The sequence below is a fragment of the Loxodonta africana genome, chromosome 6, assembly GCF_030014295.1.
Source record: "Loxodonta africana isolate mLoxAfr1 chromosome 6, mLoxAfr1.hap2, whole genome shotgun sequence".
Taxonomy (NCBI): Eukaryota; Metazoa; Chordata; class Mammalia; order Proboscidea; family Elephantidae; genus Loxodonta; species Loxodonta africana.
The window spans coordinates 115,499,347-115,522,000 of NC_087347.1; the positions used below are offsets into that span (position 1 = coordinate 115,499,347).

The following is a 22,654-nucleotide window of genomic DNA, read 5'->3' on the forward strand; positions in this document are numbered from 1 at the left end:
GTTGGTTTTTGTTTTTTCATTCACTGCTGGAAGAAGGGGGTAAAAGAAAATTTATAAAGATATCAGTGCTATTTCAGCTTTTTACCAAGTTACATTACATTACCTCTGCAACCTTGCAACATGGAATACTGGCTGCCCTCGCACCAAGGCAGCACTGGTGTCCTTCGACGTAAGTGCTATTTACTTTTTAAAGACTAAGCATTACACTCATAAATACCTTGATTTAAAAAAAAAAAAAAAAATTTTCCCCCCCAAATGCAGCCGAAAGCACAGAGGCAATTTACTCTAAGTAACTAGTCAGCATCTGCCGTTCCTGACTGCTGCCTGCAGCCTGTGTAATCACTGTCCACTAATTCCGGGGCAACTTCCATACTCTTTTCTGTCCACTGTTTCTTACCCTAGTGGGTAAAAAATTAATGCCTGACACTAATCACACTAGGCAGTAACAGGTATGAGTTCGTTTGGAAAAAAGCAGTAGTGAACCAAATTCTGATAAGTCAAACAGAGAAAGAGGGGCCTGGGAGGATGAGGGGAATGTTGGCTAGTCATCAAAATCCAGGTTCTCTTTTTCCTGGACACACAGCTAGTCTACATTTCCCAGTTATGTGTGGCCAGGTGACAGAGTCCTAGGAAATGAGGTGTGAGTGGCAAGTGCTGCTAAAACACTGCCAGTCCCGGCCATAAAAACCACCAGTGATGGCTCCTCCACATGTCTCCCTTTTCATTGGGCTAGAATGAAAATTATTCCAGGGGGATGTTGGGGGCCCCGTGTTCAAAAAGTCAGAGTCTACTTCAACCTGTCACCACCCATCTGCCAGTCTGGCATACTGTGGTGGCTCACACATTGCTATGATGCTGGAAGTTATGTTACCAGTATTCCAAATACCAGCAGGGTCACCCACGGTGGATAGGTTTCAGCAGAGTTTCTAAGCTATGAGAGACTAGGAAGAAAGGTCTGGTGATTCTGAAAATTAGAGAGTGAAACCCCAAGAGAATATTGTCCAAGACTTCAACTCACTTATGTTAGTTAGACACATTATAGGAAGGGTCCAATTGCTGGAGAAGGGCATCATGTTTGATAAAGTGGAGGGCCAGAGATGGCAAAGGAAACCCTCAGTGAGATGGACTGACACATCGGCCACAATGACTGAGTCAAACATGCCAATAACCATGAAGATGGCTCGGGACTGGGCAACGTTTTGTTCTGTTGTACCTAAGGCAACCATGAGTCAGAGCCAACTCGACAGCAACTAACAACTTCAACCTTGGTCACTTCTCAAGTGGGGCATTTCCCTTTCCTTGAACCGATCTGTTTACCAGCCCAGAACTATGGGTGAGAAATAAAACTTATATTGGATGTAAAATACCTACACACACACGTAAACACACACACACAGGAGTCCATGTGTTACAAAAGGTCACTAACCCAGGATATCCATCAAGGTGTCTGGGAGGGTTCAGGTGTGTAAGATAATCCCTAGTAAACTGCCTTCCAGAAAGAATCCTAAAAGCAGGTCCACCTGAGCTCAGGGCTCAGGATCAAGCACCTATTCCCAGTACCATGCTTCCTGGCAGGGAGAACAGGGCAGTGCAAACCAACCACCATGTCACTTTTTGGTATAAAAACCAAGGCCCACAGAGGTCGGGGCTTCTAAGCCTCTCAGCACATGTTGACAGAAACAAAGCTACGACCCCCAGGTTCCCTAGGTCAGTGATACTCAAAGTCAGGCCTGCCTACCAGTGCTGGGCCACAAAGTGCTGGCTTCTGGTTTGTAAAGAGATAAATACTGAGGCTAAGTATTTTAGAAACCTCTATACCAGGTTGCCACCACCCACCTGTCTGTTTGTTATACTGTGGTGGCTTGATGCTGGAAGCTACACCACTAGTATTTCAATACCAGCAGATTCACCTATGGACAGGATTCAACAGAGTGTCCAGACTAAGACTGACTAGGAAGAAAGGACTGGAGATCTATGTCTGAAAATTTAACCAGTGAAAACTCTATGTCACAGTAGAATACTGTCTAATATAGTGCTGGAAGATGAGCCCCCTATGTTGGAAGGTACTCAAAATACACAGTGGCCACAATAATGGACTCAGGCATACCAAAAACTGTGAAGACAGTACAGGACTGAGCAATGTTTTATTCTGTTACACATAATGTCACCCTAAATCAAAGCCAACTCAATGGCAACTAACAACTACAACATAGCAAATTCATGATAATGTTATTTATATATTGGAATCTAATAATAAAATTGGTGGCTTGTATTTTATACATCTTTTTTTATTGTTTCATTTTGCTAGTAATTTATTTTTATTCTAGTAGTCCACATAGTTAAAAATTTTTAAAAACCATTCTGCTTCTCTAGCCACCAGTGTCCCAAAGCTATTCAGCCAAATTCCCCAGGCCACCACCCCTCCCTTCACTAATCCCTCTCCCGCACCTTCACTCGGGCTCTGGTCAGACCCTCCGGCTCAGCACCTCCTTTTCGCCTTCCTTTCAAGGTGGCACCGCTCTCCCTAGAAGCGTGGTGTTAAACCTGCAGGAGGCCCTCCAGTGTGTCAGCTGCGGGTGCTGATTCCTGTAAGCTGTCCTGAGGCTCACGCCAAAATGGAGAGAGAAGCAAATGATCAGTCAGCCGACAACAACGTGGCTGTGAGCTAAAATAGCACAGGACTCTGCTTCCAGAAAATGGCCAAAGCAAGCGGAGAAATGACTGGAAACCTGTCAATGGGCTTTACCCACATTAATTAACCAGAGGGGAGCTTCAGTCTGCCAGACAGACGCTGCCTATCCATCACTCTAAACCTGAAAGGGAAAAGAAAAATGCTATTCGCCTCTCCGCTCCAGGTAGGCCCGACATACATACATAAATCCCATACCTGATACAGGGAAAAACGTGAGGTTATTTACCCGTGAGCCATCTGAGGCATCAAGTATGATGAAGTATTATGGGAAAGGAATGGGATGTGGAGATAGCATTAGCTCTGCCATGCAAGACTGACTGAATTGCCCCTTGCAAGAGAGGCCTGAACTAGCCAGAGGAAGGAATCAAGAGAAAGAAAGATAGAAAATAGATACAGACCTCCAAGAAGATAGCTGAAGAGAAAAGCGGATGCCAATGACAGAACGGCAGCCCTCCCAAAAGAATGAACAAATGAAAACACAGGTAAGGAGAGAATTAGGTAGAGCCAACTTTCTTCAGAATGGAGGTAGGCTGGGCTTCCGTTTAAGTCTAGGTCCCAGGCAGACCTCATTTTTTACAATTCCAAGTTCAAAAGGCCTGTCATTTCAGAGTTAATAAGACATGTGCTATCAGGGAGATCTACATTACACTTGATCTCAGCCTACCTAGTGGTTAAGAGCCTGACTGCTAACCAAAAGGTCAGCAGTTCAAATCTACCAGCTGCTCCATGGAAACCCTATGGGGCTCTTCTACTCTGTTTCTGCGGTCAATATGAGTCAGAATGGAACGGGATTGACTCGACAGCAACTGCTTTAACAGGTTTATCAGGGAGATCAGAAAGGCACGGAATCTATGTAGCAGGTAGGTGAGTTACTGTTGCATTAACCCTCTGTATTTGTCTGAATATTTGAAATACTTAGTAATCAAAAACAAAAAAAAAAAATTTTTTTTTTTTTAAAGTAAAGCCAGAGAATAAATGTTGTGATGCTATTCTGAAACCTCTTGCCATGCACTGGAATCACTGATTGGTGAAAATGGTTAACACACTTGGCTGCTAACAAAAGGTTAGAGGTTCGAGTCCACCCAGAGGCACCCCAGAAGAAAGGCCTGGTGATCTAATTCAGACAAATCAGTCAATATGTGGGGATCATAGTCTCGGGGAACATCTAGCTCAATTCGCATAAGTTTATAAGGAAAATGTTCTACATTCTACTTTGGTGAGTAGCAACTGGGTCTTAAAAGCTCGTAAGCAGCCATCTAGGATACTCACTGGTCTCACCCCATCTGGAGCAAGGGAGAATGAAGAAAACCAAAGACACAAGGGAAAGGTTAGTTCAGAGGACTAGGGGACCACAACTACCACAGCCTCCACCAGAATGAGTCCATCACAACCAGATGGTGCCCACGTACCATCAAAGACCAGACTTACTGGTCTGACAGAGACTGGAGAAACCCCAAGCATATGGCCCCCAGATACCCTTTTAGCTCAGTAATGAAGTCATTCCTGAAGTTCACCCTTCAGCCAAAGATTAGATAGGCCCAAAAACCAAAATGAGACTAAAAGGGGCACACCAGCCCAGGGCAAGGACTAAAAGCCAGCAAGGGACAGGAAAGCTGGTAACAGGGAACCCAAGGTAGAGAAGGGGAGAACGTCGACATGTTGTGGGGTTGGTAACCAATGTCACAAAACAATGTGTGTACTGATCGTTTAATGAGAAGTTAGTTTGTTCTATAACCTTCATGTAACGTATGATTAGAAATAAAAAAAAATCAGCCACTAAAAACCCTACGGAGCACAGTTCTACTCTGACATACATGGAGTTATCATGATTCAGAATGGACTCAATGGCAACTGGCTGGTTTTTACTGGTTTGCCATCTGCTGGAAGTTCTGATTAGACAGTCAAAAGTTGGCACTCCTTGTGAAGAAAGCTGCTCGGCTCCTCCACGTTTGGCCTGGGGAGGAGCCGTGTGACTGGGCCCGTGGCCCTGATCTCTGCCCCTAGATGTCTACCTTTCACTTGAGCCAGGAGGAAATAGAGTTTAACCTACCATGCCACACTACCGATGGGTAGTGACTATCTAGAGTACAGTCTTTCAGGTTCCGAGGCACTTCTTGGGCTCTGAGGAGGGCTGAGATTGGGTACTGACGTGTACCATAGGCAAAGAGCTAGGAAGTGGTGACAGACATTCTCCAGCTGACAATCTTGCCAATGCCTGTTGCCGCCATCAGGCTGGCTCAAGAGGTCTGTTCCTTGCCCCACTCCAGACAAGTTCATGCACAGGACTTTCCCCCTTAGCTTCACACAGCACCATCAAGATCAGGTGTTAACATTTAATAAGACATGACTAACACCCTGAGGGAGTCCCTGGGTGTGCAAAAGGTTAGTGTACATGGCTGCTAATTGAAAGGTTGGAGGTTCAAGTCCACCTAGAGGCACCTCAGAAGAAAGGCCTGGCAATCTGCTTCTGAAAGGTCATAGCCTTGAAGCCATACGAAGCACAGTTCTACTCTGACTCATATGAGGTCATCATGAGTCAGGGCCAAATTTGACGGCAATTGGTTTTAACGTCCTAGGATCCATAGAAAGAAATCTGAGCACAGGTCATGAAGGTGTTTCCTTTTGATTGCACCTAAGACATGCCATTTAAGTCCTGGCTTCTTGCCCCATGGTATGCCTCTTTCCAGATTACTCACCTTTGACATCTATAGGAAAGCTTCATAAACTTTAACTCCCATATTCTGGATTTGTTGATGAATGTATTTCAGTGTCTGTGCTACAAGGAAAATGAAACTTTTCTACCTAAAAATAAGATTTCTTCCCTCATCCATTCTGCTCATTGTGCTGCCCTGTGCCAGGCTGTGCTGGTCACTGATGGATTGAGAGGAATAAGGTCTGTCCCAGCCCTCAAAGAGTTAACAGGCTAGACAGACCCACAAGGAACTAAAACCCATTCATATTCCCTTCTGCCTTTCTCTGCTTTCTTTGGCAGTATTCGTTCATAAGCTCTACTGATTTCACCAGGAACACTGCGTCTTTCTCCTCCAGTCATGTCTCAAGAAATAAAGCTTAGAAGCTGGTTCTTTGAGAAATTAGGGTGCAAAAAACCAGGTACAGGATCTATTCACTCATCTGAGAAACATTTCCTGACATCAATTTCCCCATAATAACCTTTCTTATCACAGGCTCTTTGGCAGCTGACAAAGGGTCATTTAGTCTTAGAAGCTAATAATTTCCCTTATCTAAACTGATGCTTTGGTTATAAACCTAAGCATAAAGCCAGGACAACTTCCTTCTACCTAAATCAGAAGGAAAATGATTTTACAACATGGCGGGGAAAGAATGATGGGCCATCTCTCCACTTTCAGGAAGCCGACTATTTCACACTTGAAGCACGGGTTGCCAAAAGGTGTAGAGACCATGTGCTTTATCTCCTGAAGGCTATTTAAAGGATTACAAGAAACGTAAAGGCATCTGTGATGCGGCTTTCAAGTTATAAATGCCAATGACAACGAAGTCTGCTGCTTTGGGAACTCCTCCAAGCACAGGTTGAAAAGAGCCCGAGTCGACGGCTCTGGAGGAGGCTGACAGACAGCTGCTCTTTCGGCAGTTATTCCTAAAGGAGCCAAGAGGCCTCTCCAAAGGCAGCTAGGTATGGCGTGCTCAAGGGGAAAAGTGACAACATATTTCGTGGCAGACAGACAGAGCCCTGGAGTCCCATATGACGCCAACACGTCTGCCTGCCCGCCCTGTGAAGCTGTCAAACCCGCACAGTGCAGAGCTGAAAACAGGAGGGAAGTAGATACTGCCATAAAAACCGCAGCTCAGTAAAGGCAGAATGGCACTCGCCCTCCCTGGAGCAGAAGCCATGGCAGTTGGGTGGCAAGGGCTGCAGACACAGCTCCAAGTGTCCCCAATGCCAGCCTGCCACCTCCAGCCACCATGCCTGGCAACCGTGAGAAAGCAGTGAGCCGATTTCCCTATCTGTCAGCACTAAGCCAGTTTCAGAGGAAAAGACCGTGTAAGACAGAATGAAGTTCGTTCTCATTAAGTAGTGTGTGGGGTGTGTGCATGGGGTGGGAGGCCGGAGGGATGGATTAAATATGCTTGTGGCATCTTAAACAACGTCCCACATCTGAGAGATTCAAAATCCCTTTGAGGGTCCAAAGGACACACTTCCTGTTTTTCTGACTTCTCTCAGCAGGACGAACTCTGAGGGTGACAGTTAAAGAGAAGCCTCAGATGAGAGTCACAGGGCCACGTGATTTTTCCAGCGCTAACATTAATGCCTTTATTTACATCAGTCATTCGTCGGCTTGTGGTTGCTGGTGTGTTTTTTCCCCGAGATGCTGTTAAATACGAAGTCTGTTCAAAGACCCACGTACATAAAAAGAAACAAAGGTAAGAAGAGACAATGTTTCATTCTGTGGGCCCCATAATCTTGACACCCAAATCTTATCAGCCTGTGAAATTCAAATGTTCTCCTTCAAGCTAGCAGTCTGATTTACCAAGGTAACTCTCAAGGTCAGAGCGGGCAGTGGCTTTAAGCCCTAGACACTGTTCAGACAGCTGAAAACAAGGAAGTACTTAGCAAATTGCTTCCTCCATAGAATACGCTTATAATTAGAGACTTAGAAAATTGTACTTCTTGAGCAATATGAACAAACCAAAGTTTCATTTGTTCCTTCACAGAGACACAGTTCAGAGTCTGTGCAATCCTTACGAGCCAAGCTCTCTAGTTTGGTGGTTTTACTGTACTACCAACACGATCCTATATGTGTCAGGTTGTGGATGGGCCGCTCTGAGACCTCAGCCCTTCTATGTGAGTATAACCAGCCAAGGTCAAGCTCAATAAACATGTATTGGTAACTAATGAATGAATGAATGGCCTTCTGCTCCCAACACTTTGTTAGTTCTAGATAGATAAAACATTTTTGTCCAGTTACCCCTAAAGATCAATTCCAACAGACCTTAGCCAGAAAGTCAGAGGTATCCCCTCCAGCTTGCGAAAGCCATCGTGTCTGTATTTTGATGTCTTCAAACACTAACACGTGACTCACTAGCTGGCCCTCTCCCTCCCAAGGGCTCTGTGCTTAGACAGGGTGAGTATTTGCTTACTGTAGTACTCACATGGCCAGACGGGTCCTCCTCCAATGTCCACTTTGGAACAGTAATCACTCCTGAAATCATAAGGACAAAGACATTTTTAAGTTTCCTCCTCAAAGACTTGATTTATTGCAAACAGACAGGCTGACAGACAGGCTAACAAACAGCCTCTATAAACTTTGCTTCTCTTTTTTGGGAACCCAACTGCCTTTTCAGATAGTCTACAAAAAAAAAAAAAAAAAAGAAAGACCTAAAAATAGCTAGGTGGGAGGCCCTCTCACTTCAACACCCAGAGGCATTTATCTAAGAAACTACGTTATCTTGCTTGTTAGGATCCAAATCCATCCATTATTAGTTCAGCAAGAGCAAGGCTACAGCTGGCAAAGATGCAGCGTCTGCAACAAAACAACTCTTTGTTCCAAGTCTCAGGAGGCATTAACCCAGTGCTTTTACTGATGCTGTCTCGACTAGACTCTGTCAATATATACACATAGTCTCAAGCATACACACCATTTTTAAAATAGCTCTATTACAGGAAAAAAAAAAAAAGCAACGGCATTCACATAGGAGATAAAGCCAATCAAATTACAAGTCTGTTCATTCAAATCCGACAGATCACTTACAGCCTCTTCACCTTGAAGAATAAAACCTCCAAAAAAGCAGTAAGAAGCCAGTTCAGAAATATATCTACTATGTGCTTCTGATACAGCTAGTATGTTCTCTCCATAGAACTCCGTGATAAAGAATAAAAAGGGGGGTCGCGCGTCCTTTAACAGGTACGTATGGTGTGTTTCTGATATTCAGGGAAAGTACCAGCAGAGAAGAGGAAACTGAAAAAGGAACTCAATATGGAGGGAGGGAGGGAGGGAGGGAGGAAGGCAGAGAAAAAATAAAGACCATGCCACACAGACCCATTTTCAAGTTGACTGACCGCCAAAGTTCCTAAGACTAACCAACTGGTCTACCTCATTCTTAAAGAAATGATGAAAGAGTATGTTACAGCATTTTCTTCTAAAAGATGTCTTAGGAGAATTTCCTTTATTTTTAATCCAAACAAAGCCGATTCCCTCTTAATGTGGTCTGTAGCACACAACTACAGTATTAACATTTTTGTCTGTGTCAACACACTTTGGGTAACACCAGAGGGTCATACATAGGGACAACTTGGGAGAGCTGGCTCAATCTACACTCATTCCAAAGCCACCATCACCAGGAAATAGTCTGTGCTCAATAAATGTTTACTAAACAAAGAATAAGAGGCCATGGTGGCCCAACACTTAAGCATCAGAGGCACCAGGCTGTTAACCAAAAGATTGGTGGCTTAAACCTACCAAGCACCTCTGGGGGAGAAAGACCTGGCGATCTGCTCTCGTAAAGACTACAGCCTAGAAAACCCTACAGGGCAATACTACTCTGTCACATGGGGTTGCTGAGTCAAAAATTGACTCAACAGCGCCTAACGACAACAATTAAAGAATGAAAAGATGGAAGGAACTCAATCAGTGCAGTATCCACATGGTCCCCTTTTTATATCAGCTTCTGTCTCAGAGTCTCAGGGTAGTATAAACAGTGAATGGCTCGGCTGCTAACTGATGGGTTGGAGGTTCAAGTTCACCCAAAGGAATCTCAGAAGGAAGGCCTGGCAATCTACTTCCAAAAAATCAGCCAATGAAAACCCTATGGAGCACAGTTCTACTTTGACACACATGGGGTCACCATGAGCCGGAGTCAACTCAACAGCAACTAGTGATGGTCTGTCTGCGACAGCTCTGAGGCAAAAGAATGGGTTTTGAAACTGGATTTTTGAGATCATGAAAATGTTGTTACACTTCAGTAAGTCCAGCCATCAAGACCTATTTCTAGAAAACAATCCTGTGCATCTTGGTCATCATCAAAATACCTCATTCATACAGCAGTGTAGGCTAACGGAATGAATACTCATGTCTACAGGCTAAATAACATCAACTTTCTCCATGTTTTCATAAACATCTCATTTGGTATATTATACAGCAAGTTCTCCACATGAAACCTGAGATCATCAATTGCAGGGGTGGTAGTTCACTTATGAATCATACCAGGGGTAAAACTGCAAGGTTCAAAGAATATTCATGATGCATAAAAATTCTTTAATAAGTTCATTATCCTTTACCTCCCTGATGCTTTCAAATCTGGATCTTTTTTTTTTTTTTCCTTTAATACTACCAACACCAGTTAAGAACCCAATCTTCATTTTATCCTGAGATCAGAAAACCTACTCCCTAAGTTATATGAAAGGCAATGTCGCGTACCCTTGGTTCTACACATTAGCAAATTCATGGCAGCTGAGAAACCACCTTTATCCTCAGCCAAGTTTTAATGTTCAACTCATCTTAAGTATTTCCTGCAGAGTCAAGTATATAGCCTAGCACTAATAAAAATTTACAGCCTTTTCTAGCTATGTCTACTGATAAAGAAAATGCTGAAGAAGGTCCTTTTCCTTCCTAATTTTCACCAAGTTTTTGCCCAAAAGCATCTTTCCTGGGGATTTATAAAACTTCCTCAAACTCGTCCTAAGTTTATGTTTTGATTTTCCTCCATTCTTAATTATACCTAACCTGTGAAGCAAGGAAGGTGAGATTGGGTCTTACATACTTTGGACATGTTGTCAGGAGGGATCAGTCCCTGGAGGGCATTGTCATGGTTTGAATTATGTCCCCCCAAAAACGTGTGTATCAACTTGATTAGGCCATGATTCCCAGTCTTGTGTGGTTGTCCGCCATTTTGTGATTGTAATTTTATGTTAAGAGGATTAAGGTGGGATTGTAACACCACCCTTGCTCAGGTCACCTCCCTGATCCAAAGTAAAAGGAGTTTCCTTGGGGTGTAGCCTGCCTTTTATCAAGAAATAAAAGGAAAAGGAAGTAAGCAGAGAGTGGGGGATCTCATACTGCCAAGAAAGCAGCACCAGGAGCAGAGTGCGTCCTTTGGACCTGGGGTCCCTGCGCCTGAGAAGCTCCTTGACCTGGGGAAGATTGAGGACAAGGACCTTCCTCCAGAGCCGACAGAAAGAAAAAGCCTTTCCCTGGAGCTGACGCCTTGAATTTGGACTTTTAATCTACCTTACTGTGAGGAAATAAATTTCTCTTTGTTAAAGCCATCCACTTGTGGTTATTTCTATTATGGCAGCACTAGATGTCTAAGACAGACATCATGCTTGGTAAAGTAGAGGTCAGTGGAAAAGAGGAAGACCTTCAACAAGATGGACTGACACAATGGCTGCAACAATGGGCTCAAACACAACAATGACTGTAAGGATGGCACAGGACCAGGCAGTATGTGATTCTGTGATACCCAGGATGGCTGTCAGAGCCGACTCAACAGCACCTAACATCAACAACAACAACCTGTGAAAGCATTTGTGCATAGAGATCATGGAAATGCAATTCGACCTAGGAGGAGGAATAAGGTAGCAATCAGAGGGGACAGCGAGAGTAGCCAGGAAAAAACTGGAATTCTGTTTTCAACCAACATTTATCTCTTTCATTTATATTTTCGATAAAAGATATTTTAAATGGCTTGCAAACAAAATATCATCCTTGACAAGCTCTGCACTCCAGGACAGCATTTTAATAGGGTTCTACATTGGTGTTTCTTGCCCTCCCATTTAAAGCATCTCGAAAGGTAAGCCATGATGAACCAATGCACGCGGGAAGACCACTTGCATGGTACCCACTTGCGATCTGATGATGTAGGGACAAGGGTGGCCAGTTCCAGACCCGTGGGTCTCACATTTACCTAGACCCTGATGCTCTTCAATACTGGAACCTGTCAGTTGATCCCTTTTGAATTTTTACACTCAAAACTTTTCGTCCTCTTATTCCCTGTGGGCAACATGTCTCTCCACAGAAAATTTCAGAATCCCGCATGCTACATACAACCATGGACGAAACTCAAAGCAGTCTTTCCCTCTTTCCTTTTCCACAGCCCCAGACAAAGGTGGCTAATTGAGAACACCAAAGCTGTTCCATATGCTAATTCCTTTAGGTAGTCTGAGCACTCTAATAGAGTCACTATGAGTCGGAATCAACTGGACAGCAATGGGTTTTTCAGCAACAGGATGGCTCACAGGGCAGTGGTGGCTCAGTGGCAAAATTCTCGCTTTCCACGCAGGAGACCTGGGTTCAATCACCTGCCAGTGCACCTCATAGGCAGCCACCATCCATTGTCAGTGGAAGCCTGCATGTTGTGATGATGATGAACAGGCTTCAGTGGAGCCTCCAGACTAAGATGAACAAGGAAGAAAGGCCTGGCAATCTACTTCCAAAAATCAGCCAATGAAAACCCTGTGGATCACAACGGCTGGATTCACAACCAACATGGGGATAGCGCAGGACCACACAGTTTCATTCTGTTGTGCTGGGGGTCACTACAAGCCAGGCGCTGACTTGATAGCAGCTGACAACAAAAACAGTTCTACCTAAAATATTACCCTCAAGTCTAGAGGAAAGATTTCAAGCAGTAAGACTACCTAGTCATACACACTGTAAACAAATAATGACCATACCTTAGCAAGCATCAGATAGTCACATAGGAAAAGGCTCCTACACTTAGAATACTGGCTTCATGTGACTCTGGTCCCACGTGGGGGACGTTAGCTCTCAGTTAACTTCCCCCACAGTGAAATTTTGCCCAGTTACAAAGATCTGGAGCGGTCCTTGACACCAGAAGTTACACAATGTGAACCTGAAATATGTTTGGTTTTATCACACTTTAAAACTTTCTAGCATCTTTCCATTTCAATAAAGCTTCTCGACAAGCCTCTAGTGAAAGTTGCCCAAAACATAATCATGTCTAAATCTTCCCCCAACTAGGTCGCGCTGCCTTGGCTCAAATGCAGGGTTTCAGCCCTCAAAAAGTGCCGCTGCAAAGAAGGGATTCTCCAAATCTCCATCTCCTCAGGTGTAAAACGGAAGTCGTCAAAGTGCCTCACCTCGTGAGCGGTGGTGGGGAATTGCGGGTCAACATCAGGAAAGCACATCTCATGGCATCAGAGAGGCACAGCGAGCCCTTTATCAATGTTGTTGTTTCAGTTCCGACTCACAGTGACGCTAGAGGACAGGGTAGAACTGCCCCCATAGGGTTTCCAAGGAGCAGCTGGTGGATTTGAACTGCTGACCTTTCGGTTAGCAGCTGAGCACTTAACCACTACACCACCAGGGCTCCTCTATCAACGTTAGTTATTGTTACTATGGTTGCTGTTGCAGTAACAGGAAAATAAATCATAAGCCAATAAAAGGGGAGGTCTAGAACCAGTCGGAAGCTGGAGCCAAACCAGCTGGTGGCGCTTGATGCGCGCTGCGCTTTCACGTTGCTGACAAGCTATTTTGTCAGGCAGGTGTGACAACAAGGACGATTTAGCGGCTTGGGACCTGGAATACTCTTAGTTAAAATGACTGTTCTCCTACACTTGATGCCCGGATGAAGCACGTCTGATTTACAAATGAGAAAAAATAGACTCAAACCTTTCCACTTCTGAAATTTATCACTAACTTGGATCATAGGGACGATATTTTTTAGTCAATATATATATCCAAGATTTTATCAAGACATGGAGAAACCAGGGCTGGAGGCCACTTATCTAGGTTTGCAGCCACTTTTAATTTTCAGTGACAGTACCACAAAAGACAGATTCCTTTTACAAAACCTGCATACCACACAAATAAAATTCTGTATTTTTATCAAAATTATTTTAACAGGTGTCCCTGGGTGGTCCCAGGGGCTAACCAAAAGGCTGGAGGAGGTTCTAGTCTACCCAGAGGCATCTCAGGAGAAGTGCCTAGCGATCCATTCCAAAAACTCAGCCACTGAAAACCCTATGGAACACAGCCCTACTCTGACACACGGGGGGTCGCTGTAAATCAGAGTCGACTAGATGGCAACTGGTTTTAGGGAATTCATTGTAAAAAGTCTGCTTGGGAGACAATCCACAAGTGACACCCATTTCTTGCCAGTAGCCCAAGGTTCTCAAAGGTAGTTTCTGGACCAGCATGTCAACATCTGGAAAGTTAGAAATATGCAAAATCTCAGAACCCCACCCCACTGTCCCCACACACCTGATGGGGCCTGAGATCTGTTTCAATAAGTCCCCCAGTGATAAGGACAAAGGCTGAAGTTTGAGGACCACTGCCAACAGCCTATTAACATGTGGGCTGGGACATTACTTCAGAGAGCTCACTCCCTTAAAAAACTACCTGGCATTTTTCCGTTATAGTATGATGTCAGCTGTTCCTTCCTATTTTTAATTCCTCAGGACGAGGCTGACTATGATTCATTCCACACCTTATGTGATCACTTAAATAGGAAAGCTCCTTCTCTCCCACCCCTAATGGAAGGTGACTGCTGCCGGTTATTTCTGATGTAATTACAGGAACGAGTCAGTCACAAAAGCCGGTCCTTTATCAACCTCGGTAAAAGCTGAAATGGAGAGTTATAATCATAACCCTCCATTCTTTTCCATAATGGGTCCATAATAATGTAGCCTTTGAAACTGATCTGACCACATGTCACAACAAGGAAACACAGAACCCGGGATCAAATTTAGTTTATTCTAAATAGAGATCAAAACTGTAAGTGCTGGGGGAAACCATTTTCAATTGACAAGAAACAATTACGCATCAACCCATCTGGCTTTTCTCATTTATCTAAGTGAGAAATGAAAAACAAAAACAAAAACAAAAATTGTCAGCATAATGGTTTCTATTGGTCCTCAGGTGGCCTCACACTACTGAACGGTCTTATCACCCGGCCCCACCCATCATCTAACTTACCCTATTACCAAAGCAGGAAGCAGGAAGGACCACTTCCTAAATGATAAATAAAATCTGTCCTATAACTTTAATTCGTTGAGGTGCGGATAAATTCAGAGAAGTTAATTTCACATCTGCTGTGAGGTCTTCTGACGAATTGTGAATACCAACATATTACCCATGTCCTTTCCTTTTTTGATTAATTTCACACTTACGGTGGATAAGAAAGGTTCTTGTAAGATACTAAATCAACCTCAAATGTTCAAGTAAACAGAGAACCCAGATAAGGAAAATGATAATGGAATGGGTTCTGGGAGGTGTCTGAAGTGCCGTGTAATAAGAGTTCAGGAGCCTGAGTGTGTTTAAGCTGTAAACTCCATCCAATACTCTTCCAGGAGGGGAGGAGAATGAAAGCTGAAAGCGGGTATTCTCAAGATTGCAATCAGCATTGATAAACTTGTGCCCTTTCCTTTGACTAAAGAACTGAACTTACTTGTCACGTTACCAAGTCTTAGTTTCCCAAGGGTTCCTCTGTGTATTATTTAGTCTCTTTACACCTTTTTTTTTATCTTCTCTCAACTCTTTCCCTTTGATCATCTCAGGATCACCTCAATGTGTGAAGGGGCAGGACTCCCTCAAGAGAGGTTACGAAAGAAAGGCCCGTGAATCTAGTCTCCTCACGCAGTTTTGGACAATCAGGGGCCTTTGTGTACACATGTTAACCCTACTCCCAACAATAAGGCCTGCACTGATTGAGAACCTATGAACTAAGACGCTGTTAGCTATCTGTATACACTGTATAAGTTATCTAACTTCATGATTCAAAAACCAGCTGCTGTCACGCAGATTCTGACTTGTAGCAACCCAGGTGTTGCAGAGTAGAACTGCATCCACAGGGTTTTCAATGGCTATGACTTTTTGGAAGTGGATCTCCAGGCCTTTTTTCCAAGGTGCTACTGGGTAGATTTGAAAAGCCAACATTTCAGTCAGTAGCAATGCCTAAACATTTGTACCACCCAGTGACTCCTAATATAACAATGTTGTTCTTTAACATTGTTGGTAGTTGCCATCAAGTAGACGCCAACTTATGGAGACCCCATGTGCACAGAACATAACTGTTCCATAGAGTTTTCAGGGCTGTGACCTTTCAGAAGCACATCAACAGGCCTGTCTTCTGAGGTGCCTTTGGGTGGGTTCAAATCACGTTTCGGCTAATAGTCAAGCACTAAACCATGTGAGCCACCCAGAGACTCCTAACACAACAAGGTTGTTGTTGTTGTTATTGCTGTGTGCATCGAGTTGATTCCAACTCACAGTGACCCTATACGATAAGAGTGGAACTGCCCCCATAGAGTTGTCTAGACTATAATTTTTACAAGAGCAGATCACTAGGTCTTTACGCCCGAGGAGCCACTGGTGGGTTCCGATCTCTAATCTTCTGGTTAGCAGCTGAGTGCTTAACCATGGCACCACCAGAGCTCCTTAACATAACAGCAGCCCTATGTTATGTCCATTCCACAGATGAAGAAACTGAGGCTCACAAAGCTCAGTATCTTATCGCCATGTTCACAAATATCTGCAAGGCTCTCAAGTCTAATTGTCCATACCACACTGCTTTCCTATGTGCACAAATAACAGAACATCTACAGCTGCCTAGATGTTACCCCAGAAGATATGAAGACGCTTCAGGCATGCCATCTTCCTCTACCAAACTTCTCTGCCCATTCCAGCTGCAACTCACCCAAATCTTCTCTTAATCCCAACATTCACTACCTACTAATTCATTAGGATTGAAGTTGTCGAGGGTTTCATTTTACTTGGATCCACAACCAACACCCATGGAAGCAGCACTGGGCAAATCTGCTGCCAAGTCCTCCTTAACGTGTTAAACAGCAAAGATGTTACCTGGAAGACCAAGGTGCGCCTGACCCAAGTCATGGTGTTTTCAATCGTCTCATCTGCATGTGAAAGCTGGACAATGAATAAGGAAGACCAGAGAAGAACTGGTGCCTTCGAATTATGGTGTTGGTGAAGGATACTGAATATACTACGGATTGCCAAAAGAACAAACATGTCTCGGAAGAAGTACAGCCAGAACGCTCTTTAGAAGAGACGATGGCGAGACTATGTCTCCCATACTTTGGACATGTTATCAGGAGAGATCAGCCCCTGGAAAAGGACATCATGCTTGGTAAAGAAGAGGGTAAGCCAAATCAGGAAGACCCTCAACCAGATGGAATGACACAGTGGCTGCAACAATGGGCTCAAGAGGAACAACAACTGTGAGGATGGCACGGGACCAGGCAGTGTTTTGTTCTGTTGCATATAGGATTACAATGAGTCAGAACCAACTCAAGGGCACCTAACAACAATAACAAAAATTTACTAGGAGTCCCTGGGTGGTGCAGTCAATGTGCTCTGCTGCTATCCGAAAGACCAGCAGCTCAAATCCACCCAGAGGCACCTCAGAAGAAAGGTCTGGCAATCTACTTCCTAAAAATCAGTCATTGAAAATCCTATGTAGCACAGTTCTACTCTAAAACACATAGGATTAGAAGGTCACCTTGTTTGGAAATCAACTTGACAGCAACCCTTTTTTTTTTTTTTTAATTGAATTACCAATGTCCACTTGTATACCCTGTGCCTCATATCTCCCCTCACAAATAAGTCTGCCTATTAAGGACCCGGGGCCCTGGTGGCACAGTGGTTAAGCATTTGACTACTAACCAAAAGGTCGGCAGTTCAAATCCACCAGCTGCTCCTTGGAAACCCTACGGGGCAATTCTGCTCTGTCCAAAGGGTTGCTATGAAGTCGAAGTCAACTTGACAGCAACCGGATTTTGGGTTTACCAAGGACCTGTTTGTAATCCTACTACTAAATGCAACAACCAGTTATCTCTTAACATTGTCGAGAGTGGTGCTCTCCAAAATGTAGCCACTTGCCACATGTGGCCATTTAAATTTAATTAAAATGAAAGGAAACTTAAAATTTGGTTCTTCAGATGCACTAGTCCTATTTCAAGTGTTCAGTAGCCACAAATGGCTACTGGCTACCATATTGGACAACACAGATATAGACCATTTCCATCCTCTCAGAAAGCTCTACTGGACAGTGCTGGTCTAAAGGCATTTCAGGTGAGCATCTATTCATGCAAGAGGACGGAGCGTCTTTACCACAGGACTAATTATAGGCTTTGCTAGGCTCACTGTGGCCATACTCAGGTGTCTTTATATCTGTCTTGTGAGGAATAACATTTCTTGAGGAGTTAAGTCATTCAACAAACCTAAGTAAAGCAAGACTACCAGCCTTGTAGAACAGGAAGCATCAGAAATGAGAGGAACTAAGAAATAATTATCTTAAGCGCTTCCACTCAGGAATAACCACCCTATGCGACTTTAGGTTGGGAAACACTCAAACACAACCACCTACGTACACCACCTAGACAGGAACAACCTCGTCATAGCTGTCTCCAGGTGAGAAGTTAACCTCTGCTATGGGAGCCCTGGTGGCACAGTGGTTAAAGAGCTTAGCTGCTAACCAAAACATCAGCAATTCAAATCTACCAGCCGCTCCTTGGAAACCCTACGGGGCAGTTCTACTTTGTCTTATAAGGCCGCTATGAGTTGGAATCAACTTGACGGCAACGGGTGTGGTTTGGTTTGGTTTTATTCCTCCTTGGCAAAACAAGGTCCCCGAATGTGTTCTTGTTTCTAAGCATTAAAGAAAAAAGTGCAAGAAAGCCAGTCCTCTAACTGCTGCATTTCGTACCAATCACTCTCACCCAATCGCATCACTGAAAGTTGGAAAAATGAGCAATGAGACAAGTTTCTGTGACAATGACAGTCTGACAGCAGGCTAAAAAAAGAGAGCCACTCCCCTCCCGGGCAACTTACCTAAGAATTATTCAAAATGTTTCCTGGAATTAAACACTTGAAAAACTCTGAATGTAGCTCCAATTACAGGAAGGATCTAAAGTGCAGTGTTGGGTACTGTGGGATGAGCCTCCCGGCTGGCTGGCAGGGAACAACAGCCTGGGGTAGGGCCCCCAGAGTGGTAAGTAGCAAGGCCACTGACGCTCATCTTCCACTGCTGTGCCCTGCATGTGGCACTTCCTCTCCCTTCCCCAGCTCTTCACTGCTTTCCTCCCTCTCCCAGGCCTGGGCCTTAGGCTACTAGGACTGAACTGCAAGCCCACACCAAGCCAGCCCTTCCACAGCAGCTAACGCTGGTCTATGAAGTGGTGGACCCAAATCAGAATTCACCTTCACTGCCAACCCCTTTATGTAATTCTGACAAGCCCCTTGACAGTTCCAGACTAAAAATGGTATACAGGTCAGACCTGGGCCTTGCCCACCACGATGACAAGGTTGGTGTTGTCATGAGGTGCTGTCGAGTCAATTCAGACTCATAGCGACCCTATGTACAACAGAATGGAACACTACCCAGCCCTGCACTATCCTATTATGCTTGAGCCCATTGTTGCAGCCACTGTGCCAATCCATCTCTTTGAGGGTCTTCTTTTTCACTGACCCTCTACTCTACCAAGCATGATGTCCTTCTCCAGGGACTGATCCCTCCTGACAACATGTCCAAAGTATGAGAGATGAAGTCTCGCCATCCTTGCTTCTAAGGAGCATTCTGAGAAGACAGTGAATAGGAACTCTGGTGAGCTAAGCAACAAATTCAGGTGGAAAGTTTTCTAATAAAAATGCAAACTAATTCATCATTCTGGGCACTGGATGGGGAAAAATAAACTATGTTGCTCCTGGAGCCTATGAAAGCCATGGAAACCTGAATTTTCGTTGCTCTCTCCTCTCTCTGAGCTCCCACCTCAGTGGTATCAGTAGGTCCCCTCTCTGCCTCTCTTCCCAGCATTCTCTCCTCCGGTTAAGAAACACAGTCAACTAGCTCAATGACAGTTCCAGCCTAGCTCACAACAATGGAATCTCTGGGTGGTAAAAGTGTTAATACGTGCCCATGGGAGGCTGCAAACAGAAAGGCTGGAAGTTGGAGATCACGCGGAGGCTCTTTGGAAGGAAGGCCTAACAATCTACTTCTGACAGGTCACAGCCACTGCAAACCCTACGGGGTTCTACTCTGAAACACATGGGGTCACCATGAGTTGGAATCAACTCAATGCCAACTGGTGGTGGCAAGCTCACAACAGCTTCCTAACCTGGCAGGCCTATCTCCAGCCTTATCACAGCTGCCAGGTGAATTCTAGGGAAACCTCCCCAGGCCACACCTTTTCATTCTCAAAACAGCTTAGACACCACCATCTCTAAAATCAAATTCTGGCCTCCAAAGCCTTCTTTCATTAGGAAGGTCAACATTCTCTCCCTAGCTTTACTGACCCCCCTCCCTCTGTGACCCAACTTACCCTTGCATAACACACCTACTCTAGGCAACTTTCCTGGACCTGAAGTGACCCTTCTCTCCTGCATGTGGTTAACACCCATAATTACCAGACTGTAAACTCAAGAGCTGGGCATGTCTTATGCTTCCTGGAATCTCTCAACGTCCTATAGCATTTAGACACATAATCTTACACAAAACAGATACTCAACAAATACTTATTAATTCACTGAAAATACAGTTTCTATTCATATTCTGTTGGTTACGTGAAGGCATTCAGCTGTGTGAATCGTAACAAATTGTGGGTAATTATGAAGAATGGGAATTCCAGGACACTTAATTGTGCCCATGCAGAACCTGTGTATGAATCAAGAGGCAGTCATCTGAACAGAACAAGAGGGTACCGCATAGTTTAAAATCAGAAAAGGTGGGCGGCGGGGTTATATCCTGTCACCTTACTTATTCAATCTCTGTGATGAACAAATAGTCTGAGAAGCTGAACTATGTGAAGCAGAACGTGACATCAGGATTGGAAGAAAACTCATTAACAATGATACCAACGATCATGGAGATGGCAGAGGACTGGGCGGCATTTCTTTCTGTTACCTGAAAGGTTGCCATGAGTTGGTACCAACTCTACAAGCAATGAACAATATTCTATTCATACACTATTACTCAGATACTGGATTCTCAGACCACTAAGGTCATCCCCCTCCAAGGCACAGTTTGCTAAGGTTAAGTGTGCAAGCCCATGGAGGTGCTCTGCCACAGACAGGAGCCCAGGCTCTGGAGTCAGGCCGTCTGAGTTCCAGCTCCACCGTTTACCGGGCAAAGCAATTAACATCCCTAAGCCTCTGTTCCATCTTCTGTGAAGCAGAGGCAATAAGAGTACCCCACAGGGTGCTGAAGGTTAAAAAGATAACGGTAAAGCACTTAACCACAGTGTCTAGTTTGCAGCAGGCTTTCGGTAAATGTTATCTCTTCCCCTCCTCCTCTTTGGATGAGTAAGTCTCCTTAAAGAGACAAGGAATAGTAGAAATAATGGGGTCTTTGGCTCCGAACCCCAACTCTGATCAGATCCTAGCTATGGATCTCTGGGAGAAACCATTCAACCACTTGGCCTCAGTATCTCCATCAGTCCTAGTACCAGTACCAGTTGCCACAGGGTTTTCAATGGCTGAGTTTTCAGAAGTAGATTGCCAGGCCTTTCTTCTGTGGCGCCTCAGAGTAGACTTGAACCTCTAACCCTTCAGTTAGTAATAATAATTAAAAAAAAAAAACCTATTGCCATTGAGCTGATTCTGACTCGTACCAACCCAGCAGGACATAAAAGAAGTGTCCCATAGGGTTTCCATGGAGTGGCTGGTGGATTTAAACCGCCGACCCTTTGGTTAGCAGCAGAAGCTCTTAATCACTGCACCACCAGGGCTCCTCACTTAGTAACAGAGCCTGTTAACCCTCTACACCACCCAGGGACTCCATCTCCATCAGTAAAACAGGGCTAATCACTGTTATTCTAAAGATTAAATGAAGAGATCTACCTGAAGTTCCCAGTACGTAGTAAGCAACTCCATCAGTGGTATTTACTAAAAATTATTTTGATTCAAAGTCCTAATACAACCGGAAAAGGAAGGAAAAAAAAAAAACAAAACACCTTGCTACTCCTCGCTGACATCACTGTCAGCCCTTTTCACTCACGTTCTTCTGGGGAGTCCATAAACCAGGCCCTCACTGTTTATGCTGACGCCCTCTGGTCAGCAGCGAAAGGCTTTCACACAGTGAGCATGGGAAAACTCCCTCACTGAGAACTCTGAGGAAATCCATTTCTTTAAGGGGGATATGTGCATCCTCATACTTGTCACTTTACCAGTCTCCACATATTCATATCTTCCCACATTTACTCAGAGCACTGGTGAAGTCACTCCTGACAGGAAAATACACTGGACCTACCAGTTATTTTATTTATTTACTTTTTTAATCTCCTGAGTGAAATCATTCTCAAAAAAAGGCACCCAACATGCTGAGAGAGAGAAAAAGCCAAAGATTTGAAATGAATACTCAAACAAGTACATGAAACGTTAACACCCCATGAAAGGCCGTCCCAAACCAGGATCATACCATTCCTGGGGGGAAAAAAAAAACCTCTACTCTTCAGATAAATTTGCAAGTTTTTGCAAACTCAGAGGGAAGTCTGAGCAGAAGAGAGTCCTGCTACTCTCACTCTCACCTTTCTGGAGGCTGTGTGGTCCCAGGCTTCCGCCTCCTCCAAGCTAGAGTGCCTGCGGCTCAGGAGGCAAGGAGGCACTAGTCCTTGGCTCAAGTCCCTCAGCTGCCCGAGGGGAGGGGAGAGGAGAAGGCAAGAGGCCAGGATCCAGACATTAAATGGGTTACCAGGTAACAAGGTTCTCACCAGAAACATGCATCTTCTAGGAGATGATCCTTCCACAAAGCTGAAAAAAACGACTTCACTTCCTCCCCACTGCTCCCAGGCCCAGCCCAGCCCCCAGGACAGGCCCAGATTGTACACTGGGCACAATCCTGCTGAAAGGACTTTACGTGAGCCCTGCTCATTCAACTGACCAAAGGGCAGTCACTGCCTCCGATGCAGGCTGAGGGAGGCCAATCCGGTTGAGTGTCTGATGTGCTGCACAAGGGCCTAGAATTTCTGTGTTGTTGTTAGTTGCTATCAAGTTGACCCTCAACTCATGGCAACCC

General features: G+C 44.5%; 1 protein-coding gene across 6 annotated transcripts in view; it reads right to left on the reverse strand.

The window, feature by feature from the left end:
* Nucleotides 1-22,654, reverse strand: part of MGAT5 (alpha-1,6-mannosylglycoprotein 6-beta-N-acetylglucosaminyltransferase) — a 430,917-nt gene that overhangs the window by 348,529 nt on the left and 59,734 nt on the right. For all 6 annotated transcript variants that reach the window (XM_023543018.2, XM_023543017.2, XM_003405868.4 and 3 more), the window contains exon 2: nucleotides 7,823-7,872. The gene's annotated coding sequence lies outside the window, so the exon portion shown is untranslated. The remainder of the gene's footprint in view (nucleotides 1-7,822; nucleotides 7,873-22,654) is intronic.